General features: G+C 41.2%; 1 pseudogene; it reads left to right on the forward strand.

The window, feature by feature from the left end:
* Positions 1 to 829: 829 nt before the first annotated feature.
* On the forward strand, positions 830 to 14,011 carry LOC142458694 (small ribosomal subunit protein uS11-like; annotated as a pseudogene).
* The last annotated feature ends 9,058 nt before the right edge of the window (positions 14,012 to 23,069 follow it).

Genomic DNA, 23,069 nt, shown 5'->3' on the forward strand with positions numbered 1-23,069 from the left:
GAGCCAGTCAGGGTGTAGTATAGCACCAATGAAACACACAACTTTTCTCTTTAATGCGCCCCCCCCACCACCACTATCATGACCCCAATTCTACCTTATAAACCTGGCTAGACCAGAACATGTACACTGCTACAGATAAGAGCTTGCAACACAGGGAATACACGACAGTTAAAACCCCTCAGGACCAATAATGAGAGTAGCGATACTAGGAGGGGAAGGTAAGGGTGGGGGGAGTAAGGGGAAACCAATCACAATGATCAACATATAACCCCTCCCTGGGGGACAGACAATGGAAAAGTGGGTAAAGGGAGAAAGCAGTCTGTGTAAGTCATGAAAAAAAAATTATCAAGGGTTCATGAAAGAGGAAGGGAAAAATGAGCTGATACCAAAAGCTCAGGTAGAAAGAAAATATTTTGAGAATGATGATGACAACAAATGTACAAATGTGCTTGACACAATGGATGGATGGATGGATTGTGATAAGAGTTGTATGAGGCCCCAGTAAAATTATTATTTTTATTTTTTGAAAAGAAAATGATGATGGCAACATATGTACAGATGTGCTTGACAAAATGGATATATGCATGGATTGTGATAAGAGCTGTAAGCCCCAATAAAATGATTTTTTAAATTGTCCTGCTTTGAGAAAGTCCAGCACTTTCTTTCTCAGCACCAACCAGCAGTCTTCCCAAGGCAGGGGCATAATCATGAGTTATCCGGCTAATTCCCAGATAGATTCAGAGCTGAAAGTTATCTTGCCAACACTCCTAGCAGATTGAGGAATTGAATGCCTCAAATTCTGAAGGGAGAATCTGGGTGCAATCACAGCATGCCTGTATCTCCTGAACCAGAAGCTGCATTTTTAAAAGATGCCCAGCCAGGTAAATGCACTTTAAAATTTGAGGAGCATTGGCTGAAGGCCCTGGTTCTCAAATTCAGAATCATTTAGAAGGCTCACTGCTGGACCCTGTGCTCCTGAGAAGGAACCCTGGTGGCGCAATGGTAAACCCTCAGGTCTGGAGATGCGAGCCTCATCGCATCTTAGAAAACCGCCAAGCAGTTCTGCTCTGTCTCGTGGGGTCACGTGTGGCTGAATCGACTCCCCTGGCACCTAACAGTAGCAAAACAAAGTTCCAGCAGATGTGATTCAGAAGGCCTAAGCTCGAGGCTGAGAATTTGCATTTTTAACAAGCTCCTAGAGATATTGAGCTGGTTCACGGTCATACTTTGAGAGCCACTGGTTTAAGAAAGACATGGCAGGCCTTCCAGGGGCACTAACATCCCGTCCCACCAGGAACTCCTGCTCTGAGCCACTCAAGAAGTGTCTACTGAGTGTCCATCTGTTCATTGACACTGTCAGGCCTACAAACTCCAAACCTATGAGAACAGTGGAATTGTTTAGTGAATAGTCTCTGGCCAAGAGGATGGAGACCTATGACTGGTATACAAACCACAATGTGTATTTTGTGCTCATGGGGATGCTGCATTACCTTGGTCCCTACAGAGATGAGCATCAGGATTTTAAGGATGAGCAACTCCAGCTAGAGAGGGTCTCTGGAAAGGTGAAGGAAAGCAAGCAGCAAAGAAGAAATAATGCTGACTGAAAGAGAAATGTCTTCCCTTGAGATTCCAAGAAATGTGTTCATTTTTCCATACACTGTAACTGCAATCTTCCGAGACCAAAGGTCCTTTGAAGGAACATAGCAAGCTCCAGATTAACATCTCATCTCATTAAATTGCGACTGATTTCTTGAACACGATCTAATTTAACAAAATTACTTGGGCCTTGGATTTGTATTTTTTTTAAAGATCATTGTATTGGGGGCTCTTACAACTCTTGTTCCAATCCGTACATCAATTGTATCAGGCATATTTATACATACACTGCCATCATTCTTTTCTAGACATGTACTTTCTATTGAGCCCTTGGGAACAGCCCCTCTTTTTTTCCATACCCCCCCCTTTGTGGCCCCTTGATAGATCATAGATCATTATTGTTTTCATATCTCACACAGACTGCAGTCGCCCTTTCCCTCTGGTTTCTGTTGGTGTTCCCTCTGGATGGGGGTGTGTGGTTATGTGCCATTCATTGCTATCAGTACCCCCCTTCCTTCCCCTGTACCCCCTTCTCTCTCCCCTCCTTGTATGGCTACTCCCATTTCTGTTCCTGGGTTCCTTATGTTGTGAGTTTTATCCCTTGTCTTTAACTATGTACATGCTCCCGTCCAGTCCAGAGTGGGAAGCGGCACTGGGGTCATGATAGTGGGGGGTAAGGAGGCCTCAAGGGATCAGAGGTATATTGCATGGCCCATTAGGGCTCTACTGCACCCTGATTGACTCACCCCCTCTCTACGACCCCTCTGTAGGGGGATGTTCCATTGTCCACAGATGGGCTTTGGGTCTCCGCTCTAATCCCCCTCAGTCTCACCAATGCATTTTTGTTTGTTTGTTGTTTGATATGAATCTTCCGATGCCCGTTACCCAGTCCCAATGGCACCTCATGATCTCACCGACTGGTGGACTTGTTGCTTTACTGTTAGATGGCCGCTTGTTTAACTTCAAGCCTTTAAGACCCCCAGGTGCTATCTCTTTTAATAGCCAGGCACCATCCACTGTCTTCACCACAACTGCTTATGCACCCGTTTTGTCTTCATAGATCATGTTGGGGGTGGGGGTGAGCATCACAAAATGCCATTTTGTTAGAACAAAGTGTGATTTTATTGAGGGAGGGTATGAGCTGAGGCCCAAGGCCTGTCCACAGCCTCAGTGTATTGCCTTATAAATATATGTACATAGGCCAATACCTCTGTTTTTATGGATTAATGTATTTACATAAGTACACACCCCTGTTAATACCTCCAAAGCTTTGCTTCCTAGAGATTCCTCTGTTTCTTTTGCCTCCTCCTGCCCCACCATCACGTTCCCCCTTCTTCCACCTCTTAGTACTTCCTCGCAGCTAGATTGGTGTTGCTCTAATACCCACAGGATTGCTACCTCCTCCTAGATGTCGGTTTGGATTAGTATTCTAAAAAGTCAACAAAGCAGGAAAAAAGATAGGAATATAGATATGTACTACCTCAGAAAAATGGAGACAGGTGGTCATTGTTGCTGGTTCAGATGCTATCTAGGGCCCAGCCAGACTCTGTATCTTTCTCCTCAGCCATCGTTAGCACATTGGCCTTTTACTTTCCTGTTTACCAGTTTCTGGTTTCAAGATGGTTGCTCTAGTTCCAATGACCACATCTCTGGTTAAGGCATGCGGGAGGAGCACCAGCCCTGATCTGTTCCTTTTATGAAGAAACAAAAGTGGGGGGGGGGTGCTCCTGGAGTTCTTTTCACAATTATCATTTGTTTGAGCCCATTGCTGCAGCCACTGTTGATCCATCTAGTTGAAGGTCTTCCTCTTTTTGCTGCCCTGAGACTTTTCCAAGCATGATGGTTTTTTTTCCAGAGACTGGTTTCTCCTGAGAACATTGTCCAAAGTAAAGGAGATGAAGTCTTGCCACCCTCTCTTCTAAGGAGTTTTCTGGATGTACTTCTTCCTAGACAGATTTATTTGTTCTTTTGGCAGTTGACGGTATTTTGAATATTCTTCATCAGCACCATAATTAAAATGCATCAATTCTTCTTCAGTCTTCCATATTCAACGTCCAACTTTCACGTGCATACAAAACAATGGAAAATGCTATGCTTGGGTCAGGTGCACCATAGTCCTCAGAGTGACACCCTTGCTCTTCCACACTTTTAAAGAGATCAGCAGAGATTTACCCAGTGCAACATGTTGGTTATTTCTTGACTGCTGCTTTCATGAGCATTGACTGTGGATCCAAGCAAGATAAAATCCTTGACAACATCAGCCTTTTCATCCTTTCGATATGATGTTGTTTATTGACCCAGTTGTAAGGATTTGGGTTTTCTTTACTTTGAGTTGTAGTCCATATTGATGAACGCAATCCTTGATCTTCATCAGCAAGTGCTTCAAATCCTCCTCACATTCAGCAAGCAAAGTTATGGCACCTGCATATCACAAATTGTTAATAAGCCTTCCTCCAATCCTGATCCTGCATCCTTCTGCATATAGACCAGCTTCTTTGATTATTTGCTCAGCACACAGATTGGATAAGTATGGTGAAAGGATACAACCGTTGACACATCTTTCTTGATTTTAAACCATGCAGTAATCCCTTTCCCAGTTTGGATGACTATCTCGTGATCCATGTACAGCTTCCACATGAGTACACTGAAGTATCTGGAATTCCCGCCATCTCAGTGCTATCCATAGTTTGGTATTCTCCACACAGTCTAATGTTTTCACATAGTCAATAAAACACGAGCAAACATCTTGCTGGTATTCTCTGCTGTCACCCAAGATCCATTGATGTCACCTATGATACCACTTGTTCCACGTCCTCTTCTCAATCTGGACTGGATTTCTGGAACCTGCCCATCAATGTACTGCTGCAACTGCTGTTAAAAAATCTCCGGCAAAATCGTACTTGCATGTGATATTAATAATATTGCTCAATAATTTCTGAATTCCGTTGGGTCACTTTTCTTTGGAATAGATACAAATGTAGATCTATTCCAGTTGGTTAGCAAGGTAGCTATCTTTCAAATTTCTTGGCATAAACAAATGAGTGCTTCTAGTGCCTTCTCCGCTTGTTGAGACATTTCTTTTGGAATCCCATTGCTTCTTGGAGCCATGTTTTTGCTAATGCCTTCCGTGCAGCTTGGACTTCTTCCTTCAGTACCATCAGTTCTTGTTCATATGCTACCTCGTGAAATGGATGACTGTCGACTAATTCTTTTTGATACAATGATGCTGTGTATTCCTTCCATCTTTTTTGATGTTTCCTGCATCATCCAATATTTTCCCATAGAATCTTTCAATATTAGAATTTAAGACTTAAATTTTATCTTCAGTTCTTTCACCTTGATATACGCTGAGTGTGTCCTTCCTTTTTGGTTTTCTAATTTGAGGCCATTGCACCTGTCATTATAATACTTTGTCTTCTCTAGATGCTCTTTGAAATTTTCTATTCAGCTCTTTTGTTTCATTATTTTTTCCAGTTTCTTTAGATACTCTATGATCAAAAACACATTTCAGTGGGCTGTGGTCCACAAAAACACATTTCAGAGCCTCTTCTAACATCAACTTTGATGTTTTCTTTCTTTTCTGTTTTTTTTATGACTTTTTGCTTTCGTCGTGTATGATGTTCTTAATGTCCTCATGTCTTCCCAACAGGCCTTCTATCATTAGTCTTCAATGAGTCAAGTCTAGTCTTGAGATGGTCTCAAAAATCAGGTGTGATATACTCGAGATTGTATTTTGTTTTTGGGTGCAGCTGTTTAATTTTCTACAACCTGAACTTGAACTTCTAATAGTAGGAAGTGAAAAGAGAGTGAAGAAAAACTTCTGAGTCAACAGCAAGCATTAAGTCTTGAGTGATGGAGGTAGTCAAAAGGGGAAACTACTTAACAATTGGTCTTGGGAGTAGCAATGTGTGTGGAGAAAATAAGGGTAGGAAGCTTGCTTTTTACAGCAAGACCTTCCATAGAAGTTGATTTTTTTACCATGTTTATATAGTACTTTAGTTTCAAAAGATATCGTTCTACCATTTTTTTTTCTCAGTAAAAATCCAACTCTTTAATGTGGACTACAATCTTCTACTTGAATTTGATCTTCTGCCCTCATCTTCTTTCTCTTGTTTATATTCTAGTCACATGCTGGCCACCTTTAGGTGAGCATTTCCCAAATGCATAATGTTCCCACCTTCCAGTCCTAACATTTGCCTTTCCCTTTGACCAGAACTTCTCTATCTTCTCCACCCCACCCCACGAGCCCACCCCCAAAACTATGTGCCCTTCACTGCCATCAAGTTGATTCCAACTCATAGTGACTCTATAGGACAGGGGAGACCTCTTTACAGTTAGCCCTGGCAGTTAGGAGCCCAATGCACAAGCACTGTCACCAAGGCACCACACTACATATAGGCCTGGTTTAATGTCTCACCTCCTTCTACTCAAATGACACCTCCGTGAAGCCTTCGATACTATTTAAAAGTGCAACACTTGGCTCGACGAGTGGTATTCCGTGCCCCACTTCCTCTTTTTCTAAAAACTTTTTCTAAAACTTTCATGGCATTTAATACCATCTTAAATATTATGAACGATATTTATGTTTGTTTATGATTGCCTCTGTCTCTAGATTGTAAGCCCATGGCAAAAATGACCTTCCTTCTGTTTAGTACACTGTTGTATGCCCAGGAATAAAACAATGCCTGGGAGATAGTAAGCCCTCACTAAATGTAGGAATAACTTTATTTAATTTTTTAAAGGATACTCTAAAAAAGTTAGAGCTCATATTGTTGCTGCTGCTGTTGCTTCTAAAGGTTCTGCACATAACGAAGGAATGCTGGTAGCACCGTGGGTGAGTGCTTGGTTGCAACTGTTTCCATGAATATCAAACACAAACCAAACCCATCGACCCATAGCAACCATAAAGATTACAGCATAGAAAACCCGATGGGACAGTTCAATGTGACAAAACCTAGCCTATGCACGTACATAAGGCAATAAAAATCCAAACGGAATGGTGAGATTTCGTTTTTTAAGCCAGCATAGAAAAGGAAAGACACGTGGGAAATGTGGACAAAGGACACTCAGAAGAGGCAGAAAGACAGTTCTGTGGAAACAAGGGAGTTTGATGGGTACCAGCAGGGAAGGCTTCAGGAGGCTATGGTTTAAACATTGCAGAATAGATGAAATATTGATAAGAAGGGCGCTTCCAATCATGGAAACATAAAGGGCTGAAAACACTTGACACAGTGGGAAATGATCCCACCCTCCAGGAAGCCCGTTGCTGCTACCACGGCACCGGCTATCTTCAGTTCAATGCTAGCACCAGGCTGCCTCAATTTGTTCATTCATTCATTGCGCATGTGTAAGCCTTGCTGACCCATTCTTCAGGGCAGACAGGGACCACGTGTTAGACTCTTTTTCCTTACAATTCCCAGCTCATTGAAAGTTGTGGTTCACTAGTCAAAAATATCTGCCAAAAGTGGAATTGTCTGTGTAGGGTCTTGTCTTCTGGACTATAGCCCTTCAATTTCCTTTGAGAAACAACTGCTCCGGCCTGCTAAATTGGTGTGGTTTTAGTGAAGTTGATCTCACCCCTGAGACCAAGAGTGGGAACATGATCCAGCCTTGGCAATTTCTCTTGGGAACATGACTCCTGGGGAGCATGACGAGGGTAGAAGAGGGTAGAAACGTATCAAAGCTGAATCATCACAACTGTTGACTCAGAGGAGCCTGCCAATGGATATTCAGCTTTTCCTATGAATATGTGAGCTCCCCTGTGGGGGGAGGTCAGATGCTCACAGGCATCTTCCCTGAAGGCAGCCCCTGCCAGACTGCTGTCTCCGCACACCACAGGGATGGGGGCCTGCGACCATTAGCTTGGTTCCTGTAGGTGGAGTTCACATCCCACTGATAATGATCTCTATCAGCTGAGCCAGGGAACAGGCCAAACCAGCTCTGTGACATCCAAAGTTAGGCTGCCATCCTGTATCTAGGATTCGCCCATCTTACCACATGTGTACCCCCAATCTCTCCTCTTCCTATTATGTGGATACCCCTAGATCACCTCCTCCCATTATTGTATTACCTATAGCGCAACCCCTTCCTGTGACGTGGGTCCTCACCTGCAATGAGGGGGCTTGCATGTCCCCAGAGAATATATAAAAGCCTGGGCTAGCATTAAAGATTCTCTCTCTCCCTCCACGTGGACCACCAAGCGGGACTGAGGTGAGCATGCTACCATGACTTGTGTCAGACTCCATTTATTTCTATACTTCTATCTCTCATGCTCTCTATAACTTTACTATGACCTTTACTTATTATCGCTGTACAATTGCGCCTACCGGACCCGTAATGATGTGTTAGGGACTGGCTTCCCCTGACACGACCCCACGTCTTTTCAATACATTCCTTTCTTGCTGAAGTTGGCTAGAGAACTCTAACTAGCAAGTCTCGTCATTTGGATCAAACCACATAACATAACAAAGCGCCACTGTGCACATGGTAGTAGCTAAATTTATGTGGAGACAAAATGTTCAAAAAGAAATAAACAGCGTATTCTTAGCTTGTCAATGGAGGAATAGCATACAGTTATTCATTCGTAGAACATAGCATTGAACTTTTACTATGCCATGAACTGCATTGTGTTAGACCAGTGGTTCTCAACCTTCCTAATGCCACAACCCTTTCATACAGTTCTTCATGTGGTGGTGCCCCCCCAACGATAAAATTATTTTCGTTGCTACTTCATCACTGTAGTTTTGCTACCGTTATGAATCAGGCGACCCCTGTGAAAGGGACGTTGGACCCCAGAGGGGTCGCGCCCCAGAGGTTGAGAATCGCTGTGTTAGATGATGGGGAATGAAAAAGTTGTTGCCTTTGCCCACAGGACTTTGCAATCCCGTAGATAAGGAAACATATGTTCCTCACCCCCAGGAACCATATTACGTCTAGAAACTGTCTTAGTCCAGGTTCTTTCCATGGCAAACATCAGTAACATCTCAAGGAGACTTAGGTAATAAAGGAGATTGGCTCATGTATCTGGGAAGGATGTTGAATATGGAGGGACTCAAACAAAATCATGGAATCTCCTCCCTTATCTTCTTTGCCACAAGAAACAGTTGTTGTTGAGTCAACTGGCAACCTGACACGGGTCAGAGTAGATCTGTGTGCCACAGGGCTTTCACCAGTTGACTTTTTTGGAAGTAGTTCTAGAAGGAGATCACTAGGCCTTAGGACCCAAACGTTTAACCTTTCAGTTAGCAGCATGTGAACCATTTCTACCGCGCTGGCACTCCCTAACCATTGAGATAAAAACCCTGGTGTTTCTGAGGTGCCTTTCCCTTTCCTTTAGTTGTGTTCTCCTTCACAAAAGTCTCTTCTTAAGGTTTCTACATCTTGATGAATGACTTCAGAATAGCAGTGAACGATTACGATGAGCCAGACTAGATCAAATTGTTGCCTAAGCAAATCCCCACCACACACTGTGGGTAGGCACCACCCACCATTGAGGATGAGGACTTTGGCAGATGCTATGCCACTGAGCCAACCTCTTTTGCTTCCATCCTGTGCTGTGGCTTCCCTTCTCTTGAAGCCATTGGTTCCTGGTGTCACCAGAACTTCAGACCTGGTCCCGTAACATCCAAGCTACTGCCAAACTGGAACGCTGGTGTGTCAAAGCTGTACTCTATTCTTCAGAGTCCTTGTGTCACATCCCTGTGGGATCGCTGCAGAGGGATAGACTATATTCCTACCTTTTGAACTATACTCTGATACTAGGTCACCAAAGCTATCCCTAAGGCCATCTTGTCTCCTTTCAGATTTTGATGAACGTGGCTCTTTCACATTTAACTTTGGACCACTTATTTTCCCTGGCACCTAGCTGCAGGCCTATGGGACAGAACTGGAAGATCTAATATAAGCAGGGTTCAGTAAAATGAACTTAAAATCATCCCTTTTAGTGGTCTGGGATGGGAAGACATATTTTTCACTGAATGCCTCTTTGAATTCTTAGAATGCATATCTTCCTTTTTCAATTAAAAAAGCCTAGTTAAAAATAAACAATTATTTTTAAAAATCCAAGTCTCCTCTTTCCTAACCCTCTAGGGCATGGTTATTAAGAAGAGCTTGTGTGGTTCTCTCCTAAGAGGCTGTTCATCCTCTCATATAAACAGATTCCTGGCAGGCCCCAACTCGTGAGACTCCCAGGTTGAATCCTGTTTGGGCTCGGGGTTGAATCCCACTGTACTCATTTCCAATAGTTCCCATGTGAACCCTTTGGAACCTACCAAATGGAAACACATAATATACCCCACACCAGACCTGTGCTTTCTTGCAATGTCAATGTCTTTTTTTTTTTTTGATGCTACTTTCACCTAGATCTCCTCACTAACTCCACCCATACAATTCTATCACTTTGATGCTCAAGTCTAAGGCCGCTCTTCCAGGAAGTGTCACTGAAATGAACTTTCTCATTGGTCTAAACTCTTTCCTGGCACTTGTTTTGTCAAACCAGCATCTTTTCCATTATCTCCAGTAACAGGACCTGCCTTGCCCTCTTTTCCTCGCCACTCCAGCCATGTGATTCTGATGAAGATACCAACCATGGTACCTCCCATTACAATGGACAAGATGACATACATTTATCACTGCCAATCATGACATGCTTCTGCTGTGGAGTAGATGATTAGTTGGGTTGGGGAAGGTGTAACCAGAATAGCCCAAAAAATGTATTTCCCTAAGACCTATTGTATTTTCTCCTACAACCACACGCACCTGTAATGTATAATGCATAGAGCAGGGGTCCTCAAACTTTCTAAACAGGGGGCCAGTTCACTGTCCCTCAGACCCGTTGGAGGGCCGCACTATAATTTAAAAAAACAACTATGAACAAATTCCTATGCACACTGCACATATATTATTTTGAAGTAAAAAAACAAACGGGGCAAAAACACCTGGTGGGCTAGATAAATGTCCTCGGCGGGCCACATGTGGCCCGCGGGCTATAGTTTGAGGATGCCTGGCATAGAGCATAGGAAACTAACACGAGAGGGGTTGCATGGTTCATAAAAACATGAAGTGGGGACAGGAGGGTCTAAATAGCAGACTGAGGGCAGGCCCCGCCCTTTTCAGGTGCTCTCTTGCCAGTCACAGGGTGGTAGCTCTCCTGTGTTCGAGGTGCACATGTGCGCCCTCTCAGCGCTCCCACTCTTTCCTTTTTTTTTTTTTTTTGGTTCCAAACACCTCTTTAGTTCTGTGGATTTCTCTTAACAGCCATTTTCCATGTAGTTTTTCACACTCCCCTGAAGTGGCCATTTTCAGTTGCGAACACTCTCATGGCTCCTGCCATTCGGCCTAGCACGCTCTCCAGAGACAGCGTGTGCTATTTGAAACCTAATACCCTTTCCCTCATAAAAGTTACTTAGGCTGACTAAAGTGCTTCTGCCGCATGAATTCTTAGAGCGTTGAGAAGCAAGAACCGAGGTCAACCATCTCAGAAACCTGACATTTTCGTTAAAAAGTTATAACCAAATCCACATGGAAGAAGCACATTAGCTTGTGCGATCCAAAGATGACAATAACAAAACTCAAATATGACAAGGCAAAAGTATCAGAGCCTAAATTGTGAATATTCAATTTGTAGAAGGCTGTGGAGGACAGTGGGGGCCCAAAACCTACCTGCAGCGTGTCTAGTCAGATTAAGCTGCTGGCAGATCCCCACTGGCCTTAGGCGAGGGTCTCAAACAAACGGACTTCTCAGGCATCTCTGTCATCGTGATTATACTGCACAGAACTTGATACTTGGTCAGTTGACCTCTCTCTTTACCCAGCCAGAAATTCTTCCAGACCAAGGATTTCTAGCTAGTTCCCTGACAAAAATCTCTTTCCTGGCATTTTAAATATTCATGGTGGTCTTTTCTTTCTTACTCATTATTTGTAATTTTACCTTTATATTATTATAATCTTTGCCACTGTATTTTGTTTCTGTTGAATTTCCCGTTTGTGAAGCACAGAAGGAATAGATGTCTGCAGATAAGAACTGATGCAGAGGTTTACGGAGAGGGAGGGCTGGGGTGGAGGGCAGTGGACGGTGAGGAGTGGAGGAGCAAGCAGTGCATGTGGGACAGGGGAGGAAGCACTAGAACTGATGGCGATTACACAACTCATTTAACCATGGGGGTGGGGGTGGGGAAGAAAGTATTCTAAATTAATCGTGGTAGTGATTGGACAACTCTTCTTGATATGCTTGAACTATTGAATTGTGTGATGTGTGGACTAAGTGCCAATAAAACTGTTAAAAAAGTTGTAAGCAAACGATCAGGATGTAAGAAAAAATATTGACATTAATAGTTTGCTAATTTTATTATTTGCTACCATCTTCCTGGAATTCAGAATTTTGTTAGTAAATTGAGAAGTAAAAATTAGAGACATTTTAAAATGATATTAATGCTGTGTAAACCTAAGGCCATGATTTGTCCTCTTACCAGGGATAAAATTATTTAATACTATTATGAGATATTAAGTTTGATTTTCCTCATCAATTAGCCGAGGGTAATAAGTGGTACTTCTCAATGCTATTGTAAGCATTGAATGAATTAAACCATAAAGCTATGAAATCCTCTCTATGAGATATTCTCATTTTCCACCTGAGGAACATGATCCTGAGGGAGGGTTAAGTAACTTGCCCAGGGGAACAGAATGGCACAGCCAGGATTCAAATCTTGGTCACATGTAATATGTTTTATTCCCCGTTATCTAAAATGGAGAAGGTTAGAATGTGTTTAACCAACTTTCGCGTAAAGAGTCAATACAAAAGTGGAATGGATTTGAATAACACATTCTTACATGTTTGTTATGCAAACACATTTGTAAAATATCTTGACTTCCCAGGAAGAGAATACTCAGAGTGAATAGATAGCAAGTAACCCACAAATATTCTCCCAGGATAATGCAAGTTACTCTTCTCTAAGCAGATGTTTGCAGAAGACATAACCACATCATTATTAATTTTTATGAGGAAGGGACCTTTATTCATTTATTAAATCAAATAGCTGTTGAGAGTCCATTATAAAGAGCTAAGTTGCATGACATAGTGGGTTAAAGTCTGGTTTCCCCATTAATCAAAACCAAACTAGCTACAATAGAGTCCATTTTGACTTATAGGGACCCTACGCAGCAGAGTAGACCTGTCCCCACCTTGCTCCATCAGGAAGGCTGGTGGTTTCAAACACTGATCTCGTGGTTAACAGACCAGCATGTAATCTACCTTGCCACCAGGGATCCTCCTCACTAATAGTACAGTCAGTAAGAGGGCGGAGCGGATTTTGGAGTCTAACAGAATCCTGGCTGTGCCACTTCTAACTTTGTCCTCTTGAGGATGTTCCGTAGCTCTCCCTCAGGATCATACCCCTCATCTGTAAAATGAGAATACCTCATAGAGTAAGGCTCTCTTGGAAGAACACATGAGAGACAGCATGTAAAATACTTCCACAGAGTCTGGTGCAGAAGCTACATATGCTACTACATATACTAGTGTATATATAGACATATTCCTTCTTTTTATAGACTTTAATGTGGGCATTAATGAAGTCTTATAAAACAAACTATATTCAGTAAATTGTGTTGGAATAAATGGGTGGTCAAATGGGAAAAGTTAAGGTTTATTTCTACTTCATTTGCCCCAGAATAAATTGCAGATGGATAGAAGTTACAAACATTAAAAAAATTTAAACATAAAAGTACTAGGAAAAACACATAAATAATGATTTAAATAATATTGATATAGGAAAAGAGTCTAAATATAACTAAGACTCTCTTAAGTTTCTTTTTAAGTATCACACAAAACCCAGAACTCATTAAAATTGGTTACATCAACTGTATAAAAATTGTTTAAATTCTGCATCATTAAAAACACTATAAATAAAGTAAAAATGAAAAAAGGGAGGGGCCCTCTTTCCGGTGGCGGGGTCTAGAGGAGACGCGCAGACGTGGCACCTCGCAAGGGGAAGGCAAAGAAGGGAGAGCAGGTCATCGCCTCGGCCCTCAGGTGCTGAAGGAGAGAAAGTCTTCGGTGTCTGCTACATGTTTGCCTCCTTCAATGGCTCTTTTGTCCATGTCACTGACCTCTCTGGCAAGGAAACCATCTGAGTGACGGGTGGGACGAAGGTGAAGGCTGATCGAGAGGAATCTTCGCCCTACGCCGCCATGGTGGCTGCCCAGGATGTGGCCCAGAGGTGCAAGGAGCTGGGCATCACGCCCTGCACATCAAACCCCGAGCCATTGGAGGACACCGGACCAAGACCCCTGCGGGCCTGGCCCTGGGGCTCCGAGCCTTGCCTGCTCAGGCATGAAGATGGGGCAGATTGAGGATGTCACCCCCACCCCCTCTGACAGCACTCCCAGGAAGGGGCATCCCCGTGGTTGCCGGCTGTGAACAGGACTCCTCAAATTATTTTGTCAATAAACCACCTTCGAGTAAAAAAAAAGAAGGAAGGGGGAAATGTGTAATACACATCACAAACATATTTCCCTTAATATTTAAAGAGCCCCAAAAAATCAATAAGGAGACTAGCAACCGATAGAAAGATGATATGAAAAGATAATTCACAGAAAATAAAATATGAATGACCCTTAAACATATATATGATCACATTCTTACATAATAAAGAACATATCAATTACAATACTTTTAACCTAAAAATTGACAAAGACAAACAAATAATTTGTATTGGTGTGATGTACAAAAATAGACACTCATAATTTTAAGAGCATGAAAATTGGTGTAGCTCTATGTGGGTGGGAAGGGTATTTGATAATATCAAGAAAAATTAGAAATACACAAATCCTTTGGGTCAAACATCCATTTTTAGGAAGGTGTCCTACATATGTATTATCAAACAATGTGGCTTATAAATATACTTATTCGTTTCACTATTATTTGTAATAGCAAAAATTGAAGAGATTATTTAAATAAATTGTAGTACACCCCACCAAAACAGAATATTGATCTAGTTTTGGAGTTGCCAAACTTTTGAAATCGAGGAACCAACCCTGTCCCTCAAAACAATTTAAAAATCACTTGAGAGCCATAAATATATTTTTACAAATAAGGAAAATTAAAAGTGATATTATAAATGAAACTATAATAACTTTATTTTCCTTTTCAATTTTACTTCAGAGCACATCTGTGTAGCAAAAGAGTCATACATGACTCACCAGCTGACCACTGATCTAGTTATTAAGAGACTGAAAACTAAAGGATCTATGATCCCAACAACGTTGATTGACCCAACCCCACACCCCCCCAAGAAGAATGCACTTCAGAGGAAGCACTGAAGTTACAGTTCAGGGAGAGGGGCACATCTGATCAGAGCATACAGGAGCAGCTGAAGAAGGCAGGAGAGAGAGTGGAACACATCCTGGCCCACCAAGTCCAGAGGACAATATTCCTGCTCAGTGTAGCCAATGCACAGACAGGGCAATAGGGCTGGCCCCACCACGGAACACGATGTCCCTCACTGACCCAGAGTGCTATGAGGGACAACACTGGAGATACAGTGTGGGAACTGTGCCCAATCTGACCCCACAACAATGGGGAGAAACACTAAGGGTGTGCAACAGAGCAGCAAGGGAATCAAAGCAATGAAGTCCCCAAGGAATACCAAATATAGATTTTGGGACCAGGATATGACATCCTATCAGACTCAATTGGAAACACTCGTAAATGTTAAAAAAAAAAAAAAAAAAAGTCCTGGAACTATTTATAGGCTTTCCTTCTTTTGTTGTTGAGTTTTTTCCTCCTCTTTTGTTGTTTTGTTTTGCTTTGTCTTATTTTTGTGCTTATTATTGTCTCTGCATGTCTATCTAGATAAGATAGGCAGGATAAACAATCCGAAGGAGAAAACAACAGGACCAACAGTTCCAAGAGGAACACAGGAGAGGATGAGGCGGGGGGAAATGAAGCAGTGTGCCAACAAACCCAGGGACAAGGGAACAACAAGTGATCTAAAATCAATGGCGAGGACAGTGTAGGATGCATGGTGGGGCTTGATCAAGGGCAATGTAACCAAGAGGAATTACCCAAACCTGAATGAAGACCAAACGTGATTGTGGGACGAGAGGAAAGTAAAAGGAAATAGAGGAAAGAAATGGGAGGCAAAGGGCATTTATAGAGGTCTATATACAGGCATGTACAAATGTAAATATATTTTTATATGGCAATGAGGAAACAGATCTATGTACATATATTTATATACTAAGTATTAAGGCAGCAGACGGACATTGGGTCTCTACTCAAGTACTTCCTAAAAGCAAAAACACTTTGTTCTAATAATCCAGCATTCAGTGATGCTCACCACTGAACAATAGTTTAACTTTACTAGATAAAAAAAAATTATCCACCTCATGTATTCTGCTTTATTAAGAACTGCCTATATATTCTGTGATGCTCACCTTCCCAACACAATTGCTAAAGACAAAATGGGTGCATAAGGAAATATGGTGAAGAAAGCTGATTGTGTCTAGCTATCAAAAGATATAGCATCTGGGGTCTTAAATGCTTGAAGATAAACAAGCGGCCATCTTGCTGAGAAGCAACAAAATCCACATGGAAGAAGCACACCAGCTTGTGTGATCATGAGGTGTCAATGGGATCAAGTATCAGGCATCAAAGACCAAGAACAAAAAAGTCATATCAATTGAATTTGGGGGTGCGCAGAGTGGAGACCTAAAACCCATCTGTAGAAAATGGACATTCCTTACAGAAGGGTCACAAGGAAGAGACAAGCCAGTCAGGGTGCAGTGTAGCACAGATGAAACATACAACTTTCCTCTAGTTCTTTAATGCTTCCTCCCCACCCCGCCCCCCATCATGACCCCAATTCTACCTTACAAATTGGGCTAGACCAGACCATGTACACTGGTACAGATAAGAGCTCACAACACAGAGAATTCAGGACAGATAAACCCCTCAGGACCAATAATGAGAGTAGTAATACCAGGAAAGGAAGGGGAAGGTTGGGGGGGGGGGGAGGGGGAACTGATCACAATGATTGACATATAACCGAAAAATGGGTAAATCAAGACAGCAAATTATGAAGGGTTCACGAGGGAGGGAGGGAGGAAAGGAGGGAGGGGAAGGGGGAAATGAGCTGATCCCAAGGGTTAAAGTAGAAAGCAAATGTTTTGAGAATGATGATGACAACAAATGCACAAATGTGCTTGACACAATGGATGGATGTATGGAGTGTGATAAGGGCTGTAAGAGCCCCAATAAAATGGTTTTTAAAAATAAAAAAGATCTCTGTGCACTAATGCTCCTGTTTTCTGTTGCTGTGTAATAAGGAATGCCGTGAATATAACAAAGCATCCCAAAACTTAGTTATTCAAAACGTCAATGTATTATAAACGTTTAGGCTTTTGTGAGGCGATTGCTTGGCTAGGCAATCCTCTCTTGGAGCCTCTCGCATGCATCTTGAATCTCAGTTGAAACAGATGGAATAAGGTGAAGTCTCAGCCTCTCTCCATGTAGCCTTTTCAAGACTAGCTTGAGTTTACTCACAGTATTCTGGTCTTAGACTAGTCAGATTGCTTTCACATGTAGTTGGATTTCCCAGGAGCGTGCATTCCAAGATAAATGTTCAAAGAGGGTAGTAACAGAAGCTGGCAGTCCTCATGACGCCCAGAAATGGAGCTGGCACAGCCACATTTGCTGTATTCTGGTTAAGCAACTACAGGGCCATAGATCCAAGGGAAAGAGAAACAAGTTCCAGGGTCTGAGTAGCAAAGATTTTGAAACCATCTTTAATCCACTACAACTAATATGAACAATTTCATAGATACAGTCAAGTGAAGAAAGGGGAAGTGAAAGATTGTGGACTTAGAATGCTCTATCGGCACTAGCAGTTCAAGCACCCCAAGTAGCGAAGTGGAAGAAAAGGTTGACAATCTACTTCCCTAAAGGTTATAAACAAGAAAACCCTATGCAGCAGCTCTGTCTCTCCCACATGGGACCACCATGAATCAGAATCAACTCAGAGCAAGAGGTTTGAGTTCATTTTTTGTTTGGGGAGAGTATCTGCCTTTAAAAAGTTACTTATTACAGTAATGGGAAAATGCCCTTGCTTATGAATGGGGCTCATAACCCATTGTTGTATGAGTGTCAATACGTTGTTATTATTGATGCCTGTAAGAAGTTGAATTAGCAAAAGTGTGTGATAGACATATTTACAATCATGACAAAAGAAAAAGAGAAGCTTCAACATTCAACAAGAGGTACTGGCAAAAAATGGATCTCCATTTGCAGAAGAATGAAGCAGGACCCATTTCTCACTCCACAAAAAATGAGCTCACGATGGATTAAAAGCCTAAATGTACAACCTGGAATTATAAAGATCATCAAGGAAAAATAGGGACAAACTTAGGGGCCCTAATACATGGCATAAACATGTTATTGAACATAATAAAAAGCACACACGCATAAGACAGACTAGATGCTTGGGACATCTTGACAAGGAGTTAAAAGAGAACCCGTAGACTGTGGGGGAGGGGAGTTTTTGGCAGTGGCATTATCAGACAAAGGACTCATCTCTATAATCTACTGAAAATTTCAATACTTCAACAAGAAAAAGACAAATAACCCAATGAAAAAAATGGCCAGAGAGTATAAGCAGAGAGCTCACTAAGGAAGACATTCAGGTCAACAAACACATGAAGAAATATTAACCATCATTTGCCTTTCAAAAGATGTACATCAAAATAATGATGTGATGTCTACCAACTTACCCTGACATTGTGAGCAAAGTTAAAAAAAAAAAAAACCCAGAAAACTACAAATGCTTGAAAGGGTACAGTGGCCCCCCACTATCATGATCACAATTCTACCTTGCAAGTCTGGCTCGACCAGAGGATGGACACTGGTACAGATAGGAACTGGAAACACGGAATCCAGGATGGATGATCCCTTCAGGACCAGTGGTGTGAGTGTTGATACTGGGAGGATGGAGGGAGGGTGGGGTAGAAAGGGGAACCAATTACAAGGATCTACATGTGACCTCCTCCCTGGGGGACAGACAACAGAAAAGTGGATGAAGGGAGATGTTGGACAGGGCAAAATATGACAAAATAATAATTTCTAAATTATCAAGGCTTCATAAGGGAGTGGGGTACAGGGAGGGAGGGGGAAAATGAGGAGCTGATGTCAGGGGCTTAAGTGGAGAGCAAATGTTTTGAGAATTATGAGGGGAATTAATGTACAAATGTGCTTTGCACAATTGATGTATGTATGGATTGTGATAAGAGATGCATGAGTCCCTAATAAAATGATTTTTTTTAACTAAAAGGGTATAGTAGTACTAAAATGGTACAGCCACTGTTGGAAGTGGTAGAAGGTGTCCTCAAAAAAATGTGGAATAGAAATATCATAGGACCCTGCAACAATCCTTCCACTTAATATATATCCTAAAGAAGAGCCATATGTGAATACATATATATACACTCATGTTCATTATATCACTATTCACAATAGCAAAAAGATGAAACCACCTAAACAGCCATCAATGAAAGAGTAGATAAATAAACCCTAGTACATACACACAATGGAATACAACACAACAGTAAGAAATAAAGATGAATCTGTGAAATATCTCATGAGATGGATGAACCTAGAGCACATTGTGCTGAGTTAAATTAGTCAAAACAAAAGGACAAATATTGTATGAGGCCACTGTTGTTTTTAGACATCAAGAGAGTTTGTCACACTAGAAGAAATAGACTTTGGTGGTTACCAAGGTGGAAGGGAAGGAAGACAACTGGATATTTGGTAAGTTTTTAAATGTTAAACTGATGGTCTGTTTTATAAACCTGTACCTAATTCACAATGAAGAGTTTAGTATGGAAAAAGTTGCTGCCGAACCTTCATATGTGCAGCCAAAAACCTCATGGATTTTGCTTCTTGGTTTGGAAGTTTACAGTCCAGGTTTAATGAGACATCTGAGTTAATTGGCCTAATAGCACTGTGCTACCCCCTAGTTTGTTGCACAGTTCTTGGGGGGTCTTAAAAACTTACAAACAGCCATCCATGATGGCATGCAGTTGATCTCTATTATTCTGAAGCAACAATGGAAGAAGAGTCAGGAATAGGACATAGACTGTGTGCCTAACTGTCCCCATGAACAAAAGCCTTCTTTGCCATGAGACTAGAAGAAATGGATGGTGCCTGGCTACCATTGCTGAAAAGTTCGTAAAGGATTCTGTAGAATACTGATCAAAAGAGAGAAAATACAGAACAGAATTTAAAATCCTCATAGACTCCAGACGTTCTAGAGCCATAAAAGCTGAATGAACCCCTGACAGGATTGCCCCAAGATCATCTTTCAACTTTTTTTTAACTATCATTTTATTGGGTCTCTCACAAATCAATGTAACAATCAATTGCATCAAGCACATTTGTACATATGTTTCTATCATCATTTTCAAAATATTTTCTTTCTAGTTGAGCCCTTGGTATCAGCTCCTCCTTTTTCCCCTCCCTCCACCACCCTCTCACTGTCATGAACCCCTGATAAATTATAAATTATCATTATTTTCATATCTTACACTGTTTGTTGTCTCTCTTCACCCATGGTTCCACTACTCGTCCCCCATCTTTAAACTTTAAACCAGAAACATTCCCTGAAATCTTCTTAAAACCAAGTAACAGTTTAGATGAACTAGTTTTAAAAAGGTCTATCTTCAACATTACGCTCTTTGTGCATGTTACCAACTGGGACAAATTGACAACAGTAACTCAAAAGGTTAGTTAGGGACCATAAGGCCCAATAGGTTTACGTTAATGGAGGAAGAACAACTCAAAAATGAGGATAAGAATAGTTGCACAATTTGAAAAACATAATCAATGTCATTGGAGTGTACAGGTAGAATTTGTTGAATCTGTGTATGTTATGCTGTGCATATTCTCAACAATAAAAATCATTAAAATAGTTTGAATATTTTAATATATGAACAGGTTACCTCTGAGATAATGTACAAAACTGAGAATAATGTGTATTTCCAGGAAGAGAAATGAGATGGCTATGGTAGAGGAATAGGAGGAAGGCCTTTAATTGTATACTCTTTAATATGTTTTTAATTTGATAGCATGTGCCTGTATTTCCTATTAAAATTCTAAATCCATTTTTATGGAGACACAACATTTAGCACTCAGTGTCATGAGTGAAAGAATGTTGTTTGCAGTGGATAATCTGATGATACTTCATAGTCAATTAAAGAAATATTAATTTGTTGTCAGTTTTGTAGCCTCTTGTTCTTCAGGGTGAAAAGTTTGTCTAAAAGATGATCCAATTAAAAGGAGGCTGGTGGTCAAAGGAGCTATAACTGCAGAGCAGAACACAAAGCACTAACATAATATATGATCTTCAGGGAGTAACTAAAAGCTAATTTCCACATTCCTTACATTTTTCATCATCATAGTACAATTGTTAAAAATTTCTTGCTCCAACTGGGCAAATGATTTTCCATTAGAAGTTGTGCGATGTTTAATGTCTCATTATTAAGTCAAATTTGAATAAAGGGCAAAAAAAGAACAGGGAAACAGGGAGAAGGGACTTATTTCTGTCTTTATGAGATATTTCAATAGAAATAATGGAGTTAACAATTAAACTTTTTTCTAGATGTATCTATGAATGTTTCTTAATTTTGAGCAACAGTGGAGCTTGTTGATCAATGATTAGCATTCAGCTAAAATGGATAAACACATTTTTAAAAACGGACTTTAAGAATCATTTTTCAGAAGCTAATAAATAACTGCATCAGAATAGTAATGCAATTAATCTGATTACAGACAAGAACCATTTTGAACAACTGCAATTCTGGCTCATCTGATAGTTTTCCTGTTGATGAGTGCATGATTTAAAAGATTGTTTCAAATTAATATAAGTTGAATTTTTGTGACTTTTTCTGAAATGCAATAAAAATGTCATGTTAAAATAGAAGATCAAGACTGATACTAGCTATTGAAAGAATACAAATAACATTTCAGTTGCTAAGAGTTTCTTTTTCTACATAGAAATACTCTTGCTACTCTTAAGAAGTATTTTGAAGGTCTATAGACAGAATTTCCCCCCCATGAGCAATTAAAAAAAATCATTTTATTGGATGCTCATACAACTCTTTTCACAATCCATACATACATCAGTTGTGTAAAGCACACTTATACATTCATTGCCCTCATCATTCTCAAAACATTTGCTCTCCACTTAAGCCCCTGGCATCAGCTCCTCATTTTCCCTCTCCCTCCCACTCCCCCTCCCTCATGAACCCTTGATAATTTATAGATTATTTTGTCATATCTTACACTGTCTGATGTATCCCTTCACCCACTTTTCTGTTGTCCGTTCCCCAGGGAGGTTATATGTAGATCCTTGTAATCGGTTCCCCCTGTCCACCCCACCCTCCCTCCACTCTCCCGGTATCGCCACTCTCCCCACTGGTCCTGAAGGGGTCATCTGTCCTGGATTCCCTGTGTTCCCAGTTCCTATCTGTGTAGACAGAATTTTGATTCAAGCTTTTATACAATAGTGTCATTATTTTTCATGAAGCTGTTTTCAAAAATTGAGGGTAGCTCACTGACCCATGGCCCTACAGGGGACAACACTGGCCTGGTCTGACTCCCTGACACTGAGGCAAAACACTAAAGGCATGTGGCAGAGCAACAGGGGGAGCAGAGCAGAGAGCTCCCGAGGGAGGGCAAAGGATAGACTTTGGGGCCAGAGAGTGGAGGACACACCTAGAGGTCAAAAATCAGACCTTGATCTATCTACAGGTTTTTCTTTCTTCTTAAAATTTTTTCTTAAAAAAAAATTTATTCTTCTCTGGGTCATTGGCTTTCTTTTTTGTTATCATCGTTGTGTTCTCTTTTGTCACTTTGTCTTGCTTTTTTTGGTGCCTATCATTATCTCTGCAGATCTATCTAGATAAGATAGGCTGAATGAACAATCTGGAAGAGAAAACAATAGGACGGATGGTCTCAATGGGACATGGGAGAGGGGGAGGCGGGGGTAAGAAGGTGGTGTTGACCAACCCAGGGACAAGGGAGCAACAAGTGATCCAAAATTAGTGGCAAGGAGGGTGTGAGAAGCCTGGTAGGGAATCAGCAAGGGCAATGTAATTGAGAAAAAAGAAATTACTGAAACCCAAATGAAGACTGAGTATGATAGTGGGACAAGAGGAAAGTAAAAGGAACTAGGAGGCAAAGGGGTCTAAATACAGGCATGTATATATGTAAATATATTTACATAGGATGGTGGGGAAATAGACCTACATGCATATATTTATAGGTTTAATATTAAGGCAGTGGATGGACATTGGGTCTCCACTTAAGTACTTCCTCAATGCAAGAACACTTTGTTGTATTAAACTGGCATTCCATGATGCTCACCTTCCCGACACAATTGCTGAAGACAAAGCTGGTGCATAAGCAAATGTGGTGAAGAAAG

This window comes from Tenrec ecaudatus, chromosome 10 (assembly GCF_050624435.1).
Source record: "Tenrec ecaudatus isolate mTenEca1 chromosome 10, mTenEca1.hap1, whole genome shotgun sequence".
Lineage (NCBI taxonomy): Eukaryota > Metazoa > Chordata > Mammalia > Afrosoricida > Tenrecidae > Tenrec > Tenrec ecaudatus.